Consider the following 15,380-nt stretch of genomic DNA (forward strand, 5'->3'; position numbering starts at 1 on the left):
CCTGCAAAACTCCAGCAGTGAGGGAAGAAACCAACACCTAGGGAGCCCCCAGCATGGGCAGGGCGCACTGAACCGGTTATTTGTCGCCGGCACCGCCGTCCTCTGCACAGTAATGATCCTCGTTTCTCATGAGAGAGGAGGAGAGAGGTTCAGGAAGTTGTCCGGGGCCCCACAGCTGATTATTGGCAGGACCTGACTTTGGATCTGGCCTCTCATAGAAAAAGTCAAAAACCGCAACAACAAAAAAGAGTTGTTTAGTAATACATACTTGCAGTAATAAAAAGAAATTGGAAAGATTCTAAAGGCTCAACTCTGCTCTAAATAGCTGTATGACCTTGAGCAAAGCAATTCTCTTTCTGAATCTTAGATTCTTGTACTGCAAAATCAGACAGATTCATCAACTGAATGCAGGGCTGTAACTGGTTAAAGTTCGTATTTTCTTTCCATTTACCTTTCTCACTAGGCTCTGTCTAAGGGGTAATTTATTTTTTAATATACGTTCCTCCTCACTCATCCAGCGCCTAAGCTTTTCTGCTTAAGTCCAAGACAATATAGATAAAAAACCTTAATTATTTTTCCTTGGAAAAGGTCATTAAACCCAGTAGTGCTTTCGAATGTTTTTGAGGCCTCAAGATGGAGCCGTGAGTACAAAACCGACCTGGAAAATCGACTTTTCCAGCATTTAGAAATGCAGTTGCTCATGGGTCACTGGCATAGCACACTTCAATAACACGAAAAAAATTTTTGAAGGTGCCACATCATGAGAAAATCATTTTGCTTCACAATACACAATAAAAAACTTTTTATGTAAATGACTTAAAAGCCAGGAGGAGCAAATCCACTGGAATGCTTCAGCAAATGGCTGTGAAATTATATTTTGAAAATGTGACAGCAAAGGTATTGGTCCACAGGCTCGGGTATGTGTTTGGTCAAGTCTTTTAACCCGGATCAGTCCTAAAACCTTTTAATTAACTGACGGCTCAGCCACCTGGCCATTCCTCACACCTGCGTTGTCCTGAGCATCCCAATACCTTTCCGAGTTCTCAGACCTGTGGTCCCAAAAAGAGAGGTGGCGAAAGGTCTGCCCACTCAGTGACTGGCACGTCCATCTTTACATTCCCCACCAACGGGAAGCTCAAGTGTCTCAGGACAGAGTCCCTTCTTATCCTGCAACATATCCATCAGCCACTGAAAACGCTGTTAACACATTCTCACATAAATTACTGGTGCAGGAAGCCGTGGTCCCTAACCCCATCCATCAACAGCTTTATGTACCCCGAATAAACAGGCACGCTTCCGCTAAAATGACAAATCAGAACACCTTCTTTCGTGTCCAGATGCAGTTTGCAGAATTTATTCTTTATAGGGATGAAAAGACACCAATCCATCACAGGACCCTTATTCCCTGAAGAGTATTCATTTTTAAGGAAGCAAAGCCCCCCAGCCCACAACAGCAAACTCTTCGGTTTTGAGAAAAGCAAAAGCATGTTTGGAATTAAAAAAAAAAAACGCACACACACAATTCTGCCATCATATTTAGACTTCAAGTGACCTCAGAGGGTGTAGGAAAGCTTTCACACCAGTGAGGCATCTGAATGAGAAAACAATCTCTGTACAGTTTTTTTCCTCTTCCCTCTTCAAGTGGCTGGAACCCCTTTTGTCAATGGCCTCCCGTGAATGGTGTTGCTAATAAGCCTATTAATGAGCTTCCCCGGCCGAGTGTGAATAGGTAAATAAGCCCCAAGCTGTTGAGGTTCAGGGCCGAGGGCAGAAAAGCCAGCAAGAACTAAAGGTGACAGTTTGAACTGAAATACGAAATGCCGGCACCAGGTTTCTGCTGAAAGGGCTGCCAGACAAGGCCACATTCACCACCCCTCCGCCCCCCACTGGGGTGCCTTTTCTTCACGATTGTCCCCCCTTTACAAAATGTCTTGAGTAGCCACCCTTTTTTTTTTCAAAAGCCCTAGAGACGCCCTTCTTTTTTTCACTCTAGTAATGATACATCAATGGAAGGAAGAAAAATGAGGACACCAGAAGTCCAATGCCTCCTGACTTTCAAGAAAGTAAGTGTGCTGCTTGCGTAGTGCTTGCAGGGAGGGGCGGGGGAGGGGTGGGAACCTTCACTGCCCGGGCCGCTCTCCTCTGAAGATTCAAAAAATTTTTTTAATAATTTGTTTTTTAATAGGTGGCTGCTCCTTCACCCTATAGAAGAGTTGGATGGATTCAGGCTGCTGCCATTTCGGCGCTAATGAGTCCTTCCAATGTGGTTCAGAGCTCCTGCAAGACTATGAGTTTCATTCTTTAGGCTACATCTCAATAATGTCCATGGCATAAAAGAAGCGTTGGAGAGGAGAAATACAGAACAGTCCAAGCACTGTGGTTGGTGCGGTTGCCTCCTGGGATGAGGGGAGGAGCCTGACCCCCTGACAGCTCTGTCCCTTCTTCGGGGAATGGCTGGTATTTAACTGAAGTGAAAGCATAAATCCTAGCACTTAGCAGGAGCGATGATTCTAAACTTAGGACAGACTCTCAAAGTCAAGACTTCCCTGGGGACAGAGTCCTTCTGGAATCTCTGCCTCGCTTTAAGGTGAGGGGGCTTTGGTTCCAACAGGCAAGGTGCGACTGTCTTCACTCATTTGCTGTGTGACCTCAGGCAAGTTACTTAAGTTCTCTGAGTCTTCCATTTTTCTCAGGTAAAATGAAGACAATAGTGGGACGTGTCTTGTAGTTATTTAGTAGGGTCACTGAGAAGGTGAAGTGAATGAAAGTGTGACAAAACGTTTTTTTATTCAGATACTCCTCATGGTTCTGGAAATGCAGTGTGTCTCCTGTGATTATTATTAGCCATTCTGAATATTCCTATCTCCTGGATCTATTGGAGGGATTCAGGTGTTTCAGTGAAGAGCCCAGAACCCAGCAGCACCACCTGCATGTTAGTATGGACCGGTTTTAAGAGTCTGGAGTCATAACTTTCAAATGCCCCATCCCCATGCCCTGCCCCAGCTGAAGGAGCTGGTGGTGGGTTTTGACCCACCTGGAATGGAATGTGGCTGGGCAGGCAGCCTGAGTCATACAAATTACTATCCAAATGCAATGCTTTCTTGTACCCAGGGCTTCCCAGGAGCCGTCCCTGGGGGTTTCAAGAGAGGAGGGGTAAGGTCACATACAAGGCGTTCTAACACTGGTGAACTATTCAGCCCCAAAGAAAGAGCTTTCTATAGACATGAGGAACACCAGAATTAAAATTGCCAGTGTGTTCTGCTCTTAGGGTTTATTGGATATCCAAGTGTCATAAGTGACACGTGTAGGTCTTCCTAAGGAGACTAGATCCAAAGGTGAGAAACTGTGTGTTAAACCAACACGCAGACAGAGGAGAAGAGCAGGGCACGGAGAGGGCAAGTGTTGGGCTCCGGGTCACCCCACTGGTGAACCAGAAATCCGGTCTCCCGATCGGGCTGGGGGTCATTCCAGTGGCCACCAGAGCAAGTCAACCACTTAAACCTACCGTGTCAGGCGATGGCTCCTTCTAGGTAGTTCAACTCAGTGCAGCGTTGGAATATCTTGGGTAGAATTCATTGCCTCCCAAAATGTTAATACTTCCAGAGAACAGCTACCTGCTCGCCATGGGCTAGCCAACATCTTCGCCTGCTCCAGGAACTTGGTTAGGGTCAGTGTCGCTGCTAATGTTTCCAAGAACCTTCAAGTTCAGGTACCCAAGATTATTAGACTTCTTTCACACACCTACAGTTCATCGGCTGAATTTGCAGTCTTCAAAATCGGGGCAGAAGTAAGGGCCAACATTTGTGGTCCATAAAATGAGTCTCATCAGCGATATTATGAAAACAAATAGAAATGGACAAGTCTGAAGAATTGTGCTAGAGAAATTAAGCCTTAAAAATCTGCCTCACATTTGCTATTTACAACTGGGTAACCAGGTCTGTTACTCAAAAGGCAATGAAGGGGCAATTTGGGAACCCTGACTGCATTCTAGTTCAAGAAAAGCAAAATTTACTATAAAAGGTAGTGAGCGAGGGAATCATTGGGGAAATTTTACTCTGGCCTCAACACTGCCCCCAGGTACACAACCCTCCCCCCCAAGCCGCCCCCAATGTTGCAAGTTTCTACCAGGCACCTCCCATCTATAAAGGAAAACCGATGGGTCAGTTCGCTGGTTGGCCAAACCAGCCAGGTGTAAAGTCTACAATGCCCGAAATCCCAGGGTATTCGACCGGGAACATTGTGCCGTAGAAACAGCACCAGACCAGGGCAGGACACCCAAGACTGGGTCTTTATCCCAACGTTGCCCCAAACGGTATGATTCTGGGAAAGTCACTGAACGCAGCCCCCACTCCTTGGCCTCACCCTCCTTTGCATCAGTAAGGTCTCCCCCTTTGAGCTGAAGAAATAAATGGGTCTAAGATCTCCAGCCTCTCCAATCGCTGAACACTCACGGTGAAACGGAAAAGTTGTCATTTACCCATCACAGAAGAGCAACCCTTCTACAGGAAGTCAACATCCTCTTTAAAGTATTTTGAAACCATAGCCCAGGAACCCTGCTGTTGACCCCTGTCTACGGGTAATGGTATCTACCGGAAAAGTCCTCTCATTCCTGGCCCGTTGCTGCTTATGGGCAATTTATGACATGTCATTGCACGGCTGCAAGACTGCCTTCCCGCCACCCTCGGCCTGCCCTGGGCCACCTCCTCCGTAACAATGGCTCCCAGCAGACCAGAGAGGAAATATTTGGGTGGGCTTAGCCAGTGTGAGGTGATCAGGAAGAGATGAACAGTGGGGTCCCATCGCCCACTCTTGCTCCATCCCCACCCCCGCCCACCATCACGGTCCAAAGCTGCGCTGGCCCTGTCCCACACGGTAGCCACTAGCCGGTATGATTATTTCATGTTAAATTCATTAAAACTAAATAAAATGTACACTTCAGGCCTTACGGAGTTGCCGACCACATTTCACGTGCTTAAAAGCCATACGTGGCCAGGGCCACCAAATTGGGTGGTGAAGGTATTATAGGAAATTGTCCCCGGACAGTGCCCTAGCCTTCCTCTTCCTCCTCCGAGATCTCCTTAGCCAGGGGAGTCTCCAGGAACTGCTTCTGCCTTCCCCCCAGGCCCCACGTACTCTCAGTGGCCTCACCCTACCAGAGGAGTTTAGGGCTGGGGGACCCCTCCTCAGCCCGGGAAGAGTGCTGGAGATTCCCAGGAAAGCTCTTTACTGGACACCTGCAACTGAATTTGAGTGATGTACCTACAGCCCGACCTCCCGATTCTGGGGCCCACTAGGAACAGCCGCTGGTCTCAGTGGTATTTCTGTCGACCCTCAGCTCCTCTCTGGGAGGCCTCCTGCTCCCTCAAATTTGCAGGAACCCACAGCTGTGGAGGCAGAGCCATGAACCCAGAGGGAGAAAGGCTGGCTGAACCAAGATGGCAATGCCCTTGGAAAAAGTTTCCCCTTGGAACTGACCTTGGACAAAGCCCAGTGGAAAGTGACCTTGGCCATCAGTTTGGGGGGAGAGGGGTTAATTGGGGACCGCTGAATTATAACACCCAGAAAGCTCAGCCTGCCTCTCCCATCTTGCAGTTTCAGGGCTGGGCACACTGCCTGGCTAGCCTCTGGCAGTTTATTAAGCTGCCTTTGTGCTTACAGGCCCTCCATAGACACTTGATTGATGGTGATTGTAACTTAGCCTCTTTTGGGGTTTCCCAATTAAGGCATCCGGGTACATTAACACGGGGGGTTGCACCTAATCGAAGAGGTATATTTCAAAGTTGGAGAATAAAAGCCGTTTTAGGGTAAGGCTGACCTGGCCGTGCAGTGGAAGTTTCTTTTCCTTGCAATGAATGACCCGATTTCCACGGTACTTCCCTCCTTCTTTTCCCTTTATTTCTGCTGTTTAGTTTGTTGCCATTTTCCGAGACTGTGTCTACTGGGGCCAAACGCGAAAAAGAAGTTCACTTTAATAAACCAAAGGGGAGAAAAATGATGCTGCCAGGATCCTGGTAAACTCCGGGAAGGAGACGGAGAATACAGAGCAGGACGCATTGTAAAACCACAGACCCAGTAACCCTTTTAGAGTCCCAAAGCTCTTATATTTTGTCCCCAAGCAGGAGAGAACGGCCATCAAGGGAGGAGCGATTTCTTTAACAGATTTCTGAGAGCAGCGGCGAGCAAAAATTAACTCCTTCGCGGGGGCCAGATGCCGGCGGTGGCGCTCAGCCCTGCGGCCCGTGGAGCAGGTGGTTCCAGGTGAAGGAGGCCAAGGTCCCCAGGGTTCCTTTTGTTCTCCGGGTTCAGCGCAGGTACGCGCGCAGCGGGCGCTAGCGCCCCCGTGTGGCCGCGGGCGTCCGGTGAGCGCACAGGGCGGATGCAGGGGCAAGAGGCGCCCGGGGAAGCAAGGTGGGGAGGGGGTGCTGCCGACCCGGAGCTGGAAGAGCGATGGGGACGACGCGGCCGGGAGGAGGGGCGCGCGATCCGTCGACGCCGGCCTCAGCCGGAAATCAGGGTTCCGACTGTGAAGTGAGGAGCGATCAATGTCGAGGCGTGTCCGCAGCAGGTGCTTGCTGAAGCACCCTGCAGGCACCCTGGGGTGGCATTGGTTTCCCCTTCCCCCACCCCGGGCCTGGCTGGACCTATCTCTGGCTTCCTCTGTGCCCACGGCATGGCGCGGCAGCATCTCTGCCCCTGGATCCTCAACAAGCCAGAGAGCTACCTTTACTGACCTTGACTTCCGGCGCCCTTTTGGAGCTTCTGGCCCCAGTGCCCACCTGCGCCGCCACCCTCCAGCCTGAGCATTGCCAGCTCCCCTCCCACCAAGGCCAGTCCATGCCTAAATCTGGGCTGTCTTTCGAAAGCCATGCACCCCCATTCTTTTGGGTGTGTTTATTTACTAGTATTGCTGCAGCCCTCACGTTTAGAATCCTAGGGCAGCTGCTGGCTCTAATCTCTCTTCCTTGCCAGCCACTCTGCCCAACGTGGGGACCACTGCTCTGCTCCTCCATAAGGTCACTTGGAGCCTTGGTGGCTCTTTATTTGCAAGAATGCTCTGTCAGCGCAGAGAAGGTGCATGGTGGCTGACATTTATTAGGCGCTTATTATGTTCAAGCAACGTGATTGTGGCCTTTAAATGAATTGTCACATATTGATTACAAGGACCCTGTGAGGTAGATACCACGATGACCCCAATTTTACTAAATGGGCCATGGACACACTGAGAGCCCGTCCAAGGTTAATGGGTGATGGGGGCAGGAGCCCGAGGTGGGGGCCCATGGTTTTCACTTATGCTGCTGGTATTCCCAGAGCAGGTGATGTGGGCCAGGGACTGGGAGTATACTATTTGTAGACGAGAGGCATTCAGACCTCCCTCTTTGTAGCCCTGCCCTAACCCTGGCCTTATTTCCTGCTACTTGACTTTGCTGTGTGACCTCGGGCAAGTTACCCAGCCTCTCTGAGCCTCTGTGACCTTATTCGCAAGTTGTGAATATTGGAGGTAACCATCCTCCAGACTCCCCTCTAAGTCTTGGTTCCAGCAGAAGCTGGAACTGTCTAGGGCAGCGCAGTTGCTCCCTTTCTTGCAAAGGCCTTCTCCGGATCGCACAAATTCATTCCAGCATCTGCTCATCATGACCATCAGCAGATTCTGCACTTATCCAACTGGTGCATTGTTTTGTCCTATCCTCTGGGGACAAGGAAGGAACACATTCATTTTCTTTGTAAAAAAAAAAAATCCTCTGTGTGCCTCAAAGCAGGAATCAAGACATTTGTTAGTCTTGACTCCTCTGTATAAAACAAGACTCCACTTCAGAACATTGCTGGGTTGGGGTAGCAAATCTTGCTAATAAAAACGCAGGCACCCAGTTGAATTAGAATTTCAGATAATGTTTATTTATTTGTTTTTAAGAGAGAGAGACAGCTCAAGCAAGAAAGGGGCAGAGAGAGGGGGAGAGAGAATCCCCAAGCAGGCTCCACACTCAGCATGCAGCCCGATGCGGGGCTCAATCCCACGCCCCTGGAATCATGACTTGAGCTGAAATCAAGAGTCAGGCACTTAACCGACTGAGCCACCCAGGTGCCCCATGTCGTATGAACAAATATTCCATCAGACACACTTATATTAAAAGTTATTGTTTTTCTGAAATTTAGATTGAACTTTGTTTCTCTATTTTATATGCAAGCCTACTCCGGGAAGAAGTCACTCCCACAGGTGGACGGGCTGGGACAAGTCACAGAGAGGCGGGCATTCTTCCCGGGGGCCTCTGGGAATTACCTACCTTCTCCTTCCATCCTGGGCTTACCCTGCTTGGTCAGGCCTGATCAGAAACTCTGTAACGCTTTCCCTCGGCTCCATTTCTGGGGCCATTGTTTGGCAGCCCTGGGCCTATTTTGAAGTGATTCAGTTATATATTGACAGGGCTATTTGAATATCTGGTGTTAATGTCAATAATCTTATAGAAGGCCATCTTTCCATTTATTTGTTTAATTAAAGAGATCTTTTTTCAAGGATTTTATTTTTAAGGGGCACCTGCATGATTAAGCATCCGACTCTTGGTTTCAGCTGAGGTCATGAACTTGCAGTTTGTGAATTCGAGCCCCATATCTGGCTCTGGACTAATAGTATGGAGCCTGCTTGGGATTCTCTCTCTCCGTCTCTATCCACTCCTCCCCCTTCATTCTCTCCCCGCCCCCACCTTTTCAAAAATAAATAAACTTAAAAAAAAGTAATCTCTGTAAAAAAAAATTGTACTTCTATGTCATCTCTGCACCCAACATGGGGCTCAAACTCACAACCCTGAGATCAAGAGTCCTTTCCTGCCTGGGCCAGCCAGGCCCCTGCCATGTTTCCTATTGAATGAAGTAGTAGCCGGGGTATTGATTGTGGTTTGAGGGTGCTATGATGTTGGGGCATCAAGCGTGTATATGAAATGTGTGGCTGTGGCTGGTCGGTCCCCTGAGCAGAGTCTCGCTGCAGTGGACAATCTCCAGGGGACCCCAGACATCGAAGGGCCGGGCAGCTTCACCAGGAGCCGGACAGAGCGATTACCGGCAGGTCCTCTGCGGACACGCGCTGGTGCCTGCCCATGGGAGCAGTCCTGGCCACCACCCATTTCTCAGCACCCAGTGACCGTGTCCCCAGGAATGGCGCTTCGCCGGGCTTCCTGGGTCCTCCTTCCTGCCCGGGGTTGGTGTGGACGTGGGGGGGGGGGCTTGGCCACGAGGCCCTCTCACCACCGTGGTTCCTTGCCTGGTCTCAGTTCTCCTCGGGGGAGTTAGTTTATGGGGAAAACGGAACTTCTGTCCAAGATGGAGGCAGATAAGCCTCCCACCATGATTGTGCCCTCGCACGCTCGGTCCATTTTTCTGGCTGTTTCCAGTGCCAGCGCCTGCCACACTCCACCTGGTTCCGCTTGGCAGGGCCGGCTCTCTGCTCGAACCTGCTGGCTTCCCAGCAACTTGTCCTGACTAAATGCAGAAATAAAGGGAAAGGGAGGAGGGAAGAACGGTGGGAATCGGGTCATGGCGAGGAAGGGAGACTTCCAGCCTTACCCTGAAACGCCTTTTATTCTCCAACTTCGAAATATACCTCATCGATCAGGTGCAAACCTGCCCCCCCCCCTAGGTCGGCCACCTGCTGTGGGCACCGTTCCCCTACCAGCGTGGGGATCTTGAGGCCCTCTGCCTACCCCTCCCCCGCGCTCCACCCCCACCCACCAGCCCCTGGCACATCAGGTGACACTCTCCATACCGGGACTCACTTCCCCTGTCCTTCACCTTTGCCACAGATTCCTTCGGTCACGCGCATGGGTTTCAGTGTCACCCGGGTCCCCATGCCAGCTTCTCCACCGAGCCTCCATCTGAACTTGGGCAAAGTCGCTAACCTCTCTGGGCTGTAGTTGCTGCATCTGTGTTCTAGATGGTGCATAGTTCCCCGCGCTGATGGTGCAAGCTTCGTGGCTTGCAACAACACACACTTCTTCATTCACAGTTCTGTAAACGAGAGGTCAAGGGGGGGGCTCAGGCGAAATCAAGGCATTGGCAGAGATGTGTTCCTTTCTGGAGACTCCGGAGAAAGAGGGGGCAGTGCGGGGGCAGAATCTGGACCGGGCACATTCGGGTTATTGGCAGAGCTGTGGCCACAGAGCTCACGTGCTGGCCTGGCCAGCGGCGGGGGCCTCCCTCCGTCCCTGTCCTCCGTTTTCAGAGCCAGCAGCCACACATGAAGCCCCATCGCACTCCTGGTCTCGGTGACTTCGTCCTCTGCTGCATTTCCTCTGCTCCACATGGAGAGCATGCTCTGCATTCTGGGGCTTGTGGGATCGGGTTGCGTCCACCCGGGTCATTGCCCTATTTAAACCTCAGTAACTTTAATGTCATCTCCAAGTCCTTTCACCAGATTGTGGGACTTAGAGAGTGGACATCTCAGGGCGGGGGGCCGTTATTTGCCAACCACGATAAGGAGAATCTTTTCTCTGGGCTCCCAGTGGTGGGTGGGAGACACTGGAGTCCCGGGCGTGCGGCCGAAGCTGCCTGCGTCACGAGTCACAACTCACGTGTGTCTGGGTCCAAATCTCCCTCTTCTTCTGAGGACGCCTGTCATGCTGAAGGGGGGGGTCCACCCTCACCACCCCGTCTTAACTCGATCTCATCTGCAAAGATTCTATTTCCAAGTAAGGTCACCTTCGTAGGAATTGGGGTTAGGACTTCCACAGGACATAGTGCCGCCCAAAACACAAGGCAGTGCCTGAAAGGCGCCCAGCGTGGGGCCCGACCTCTGGCCAGGGCTTAACCAGCAGGGGCGGGAGGCATCAGGAACTCTACGGTCACAGCTCTGGGGCCCGGTGGACACGGACTGGGCTAGCTGGCACACCTGTGCCTCCTTCCGTCCCGCCCTCATGACTGTCACTTTTCCATCATGTGGCAGCTTTCCCTACGGCCCTTTATTCAGGCTGCCCCCTTTGCCTGCGGTGCCCCCTCCCATCCCTGGGGCTGTCCACATCCACACGTGGGCACTCTCTACGTCCCTCCTGTTCCGGAAGGCCACCAGTCGTGTGCTGCGCCCCCTGGCACGCTGAGCTGATTCAAGATGGAGAATGAAGAGGCTGTGCCGCCCTGGAAAGCCCGCTGCTCGGCCGGCTGGGAAAAGAGCCTTCCCGTTAGGAAATGCAGATAGAAAATAGGAAGATGAAACACAAGCACCTCAACCCCTGCAGGCAGAAACGAAGATAAAGCAAGGTGCTGACTCTGTGAAAGGTTCAGAAGACAGCGATTTTCAGGCAAGAAATTGCACCCTCTGCCTCTCCCGGCCCGATAATAATCCATCTTGTAAACGCGAACTGCTCTTCCTAGAAAGAAAAACAATAGCATCCAAACACTCTTGCCAAATGAGCCCTTCCAGGAGGCTAATTCTTCAGGGAATCTGCGTTACATATGAGGCCCTGCGTATTGGCCGATTACCACCCTTGTGCATTTACGATGTGGGTCTGCCTGCAAACGCAAGGAGGAAAGGTTTGCTGCATTCCGTTAGCAACGCAGGAGTGTCACTCCGCTGCCGAGCGCCTCCACGGTTAATAAATGGGAACACGTGCAAACACAGAGCAGCCCCACAAGCGCGTTCAGTGGGGGGCCAGGGCCTCAGCGGGCGTTCCCTAGGATAACTTCCAAACACTTCAGCATCCTGACCTCTCCTCATTTCCGGAAACATCCTTAAGCTCACTTCCCCCGGCACAGATGGAACAGGGCGGGAGGGCGAGGGGCAGCTGTCGCTGCTGGAGAAGAGGGAGGCGGGCGGGTGGAAGGTGCTCCGGAGGGAAGTTAGCACCCACCCCCAGGACCCTGCCCCTCGAGGCTCTCCCCTCTGGGGCGAGGGCCTCCCAGGGGCCTGGCTGACCGTCTTCATGTCACCAGGGGCCAGCACAGGGCCTGGGAAAGATCGACATCAGTTTGTGGAATGAACCTGGGAGTGATTTGCGGCAACCAGGTAAGATTCTGGAAGCCACCCCCACCGGCAGCCCAGAGTCGGTCTCAGCCCCACCTGGGTCCCAGAACGCAGCCCCTCTGCCTCCCACAGGCACCGCCCCAAGGCCCGGCTGAAGACAGAGCCTTCGAGAAAATGCAACCACCTTTCAGCTGCACAGGTCAGAGCTGAGAGCCGCAGCCGCGTGGGGCGGGGGAAGCTGTTTGCAGCTGTTTATACGATGTGTATCTGGTAGATAAATAAACTTCATTTTCCAGGGCTGCCAACCTCTAAACATGAAGAAACATACATTCGCTCGGAAACTTAAAAAAAATAAACAAATGTGATGTTGGAATCTTCCTAGCGTCAAAACCCTGGGTCCTAAGCTACTTGCCTTTCAGCTGGTTCATAAGCCTAGTTTATGGATCCCCCCATGGGCCTGCGTGTGAAAGTTCCGCTTGGCGGAAATGTTCCCCGGTAGGACGTGGGGGAGGGAGAGGCCGAGCCGCAGATCCTTGCAGTCCATCTCAGGCGCGATCCAGGCAGGCCCAGGGTCAGCCAGCTGACTCTTCCAACGGTCCAGGAGGTGGCCGCCAGCACCCGCTGCCCGCAGCCTCCGCTCAGCCCGCAGCAGGTGCGGTTGGGTGGGCCAGGTGAGAGGCCACCCGGGACTTGCGAGCGGGGACCTCCTCTTTATTGTGACCCTGAGGCACCTTCGCCCGCTGCTGCCCACCTCCCATGCCTCTGTCCCCTCGTGGGGCCTCCACGCAGACCGAGGAGGGGGGCAGTTCACTCTTGGGTTTTACTCCTTCTCAACCTCAGGATGGAAGAAGGTACCTGGAGACGTCACCTCCTCCTCCGGTGACCTCAGCCATCACGAAGACCGTGCTTTGATTTCCGCAGCTCACAACGTACATTCCTACAGCGACCCCCGGGAGCCCTTTAAGACAACCGTTTGTCCATTCATTCATTCATCCACCCATTCATTCATGGGTCCATCAGGTTATTGAGGACCCAAGAGGGACCCGGCCGGTCCTTGGCTGCCCTTGGCTGAAGGCAGTGATAGCTGCTTACAAGGGGCTTACAGTCCAGGGGATAGAGACTCCAGGTTCCAGGAAACAGAAACCCAGAGAAGTCCTGGGGGGTTTGGCCAAGGTCTCGTCTAATAGGAGGAAGAAAGAGTTCCAGGGTCTGCGTTTGATACCTGGATGAAGGTCTTCCTTCTATTGAGTGGGGTTGAATCCTACCCTCCTACTAACTTAGAGTTCAGGGTTTTGTGTTACGAAAAGGGGTTGCAGAAGGAAAGGAGAAAAGACAGGGACAGGGCGGGGGTGGGGGGCAGCGGGGAGATGGCTTAAAGGATGCAGCCCCCCCCCGCCCTTCTAGGTGAGGGGCCTGAAGGTGGGAGACAGGAAGTGCTGCCCCCCCCCCCACAGGCTCCTGAGCGCCACCATAGCACCGCACGGCCCTGAGAAGAACCTCACTCACATTTTTTGGTTTCTGGATTTTTGGATATTCAGACAGTGTGGCTCCAAAATGCAAATTGACCATTGCGTCTGGTGCTCAGAGAACAAGGTGGAGATGGGCTCCAGCCAGAAGCAAGCCCGCTGTGGCAGACTGACTGGGAAAGCCCCTCTCCGGAGATCCCCGAGGGTCATTTTGACCAAGAGACTTTTGCCTTCGTGCTAACCTGGACCCTGACCCGCTCCCCTCTACAGATTTCCACAGAAGGGGCCACTGGCCCAGCGGCCAATGACCCCTCGCACACAAGAGGACCGCGAGGCAGCAGAGGGCCATGGTGGGTGCTGCGGGGGCACCTAGGTCCTCTCTCGGGACCCAGGAGCCCATCCCCTCAGCCACCATGGGCGCCCGCAGCCGCGACCCTCCGCCTGGCCCCTCATGGCGCTGAAGACAGAAGTCCCTGTCCCGGAAGCCATGCCACCCCAGGAACCCGCATCCAATGGCTGGTCATTGGCAGGGTAGCCAACTCCTTTTGGGACTGAAGGCCCACAGGCTGGGGCCCTCGTTGTTGGGGTGGGTCCCCAGAAAGCCCAGCCCCCCACCCAGTGAGAAACACCCCTGAGGAGCCACCCTCCCGCCGGGGTCACCTGCACCTCCGCTGAAGGCTTCACTGTGAGCACATCCCAGTCTGCTCTCCTGGGTCCTGTTCCCTCTACTCCCCCATAGAAGTGGGTCCCAGGAACACCCCGAAGTAAGCTCCCTGTGCACCTCTGCTGTTTCAGCAGGAACCCCACCTGGGACGATAGAAAAGTGGCATTTTGATTAGGCAGCCCAGGACGGCCCCTAGCCTGCTGTCCCCTTCCACGGGGTCCTTCCCTTCTTGCCCCTCACAGCCTTATTCCACATAACAGCAGGTTCGTGTCCTTTAGCTCTGAGGACCCCGTGGCACCTGGGTGGCTGCTGAAAGATGAGCACAAGACGAGAGACAGTGAGGAGACAGCACGGAGGTCCTGGGTGGCCCGGCCCGCCCCCCACTTTCCCTCATGTTGAAGACGAATAAAGATGACCGTTGGCATTTTGTGGCCATCGGCTCCAAGTTTCCGTTGAAAAGAAGCGTCTGGATGCTGCTGGCTGGTTGGAGGTAGGGGTGAGGAAGGTGGGGAATACTGTGCAATCTCCATCACACAAAACGGCCTGAGCAGATCGCTGAGGAAAAGAAAGGCTTCGTGATGCCAAAGTGAGGACAGAGGTTGCCAAGTGGCACCGCGACCAGGAATGTCGCCGCCTGTGAAATGAAAGATGGATGGCAGGGTCTGCAAGGCCCCTTGGCTCTAACTTCGAAGAGTTCGCCAACCAGGTGTGGTTTTCATGGGAAATCTGTCTCCTGGCAACACACCCCACATGGTAAGAGATGGGAAAAAGCGCTTCCCAGCCTTCCTCCTCGCAAGCCTGTCTCTCTGTGATCCGTTCGTCACTGGGTGACAATCCTTCCCAACGCACAGCACCGGCAGCAACAGCCGGTCGTGGTCCTCACGGCCGTGTGGGCTGGCCGGGCTCAGCTGGGGTCCTTCTGGCCGAGGGCAGTGCCACCTGGGCTGCGCTGGTCTGGAAGCTTCGCTGGTGGGAATGCCCACTCTCACGTTCACTCATGTAGCCAGTGATGTGTCCAGGCCATCATCGGGGAGTTCAGGTGGGTGGTCAACAGAGAGCCTCAGTGTCCCTCCCTATAGTCACTCCCCAGGGTGTGGCGCTGGGCTCCGAGCCGGGAGCTGCCGACCTGGGAAGACCCAAAGGAGTCAGGTCGGCCCAAAGCCAAGGGCGATAGAAAGGGACTTCCCCCTTCGACGGAAGGATGAGAAGGCAGAGGATCTGGAGCCATTGCTAACCTAGCCCAAGAGGCCACCTTCGGGGGATGGAGAATGACACGCTACCTTGGCCACGTTGTGGCTAAGGACTCCCG

At 53.1% G+C, this 15,380-nt stretch overlaps 1 long non-coding RNA gene across 1 annotated transcript; it reads left to right on the forward strand.

The window, feature by feature from the left end:
- The first annotated feature begins 1,992 nt into the window (after nt 1–1,992).
- On the forward strand, nt 1,993–2,375 carry LOC115285953. Its single transcript, XR_003905772.1, has 2 exons — nt 1,993–2,063; nt 2,186–2,375. It is a non-coding gene; the product is annotated as an uncharacterized LOC115285953 (long non-coding RNA).
- Nucleotides 2,376–15,380: the final 13,005 nt, after the last annotated feature.

The sequence above is a fragment of the Suricata suricatta genome, chromosome 2, assembly GCF_006229205.1.
Source record: "Suricata suricatta isolate VVHF042 chromosome 2, meerkat_22Aug2017_6uvM2_HiC, whole genome shotgun sequence".
NCBI lineage: Eukaryota > Metazoa > Chordata > Mammalia > Carnivora > Herpestidae > Suricata > Suricata suricatta.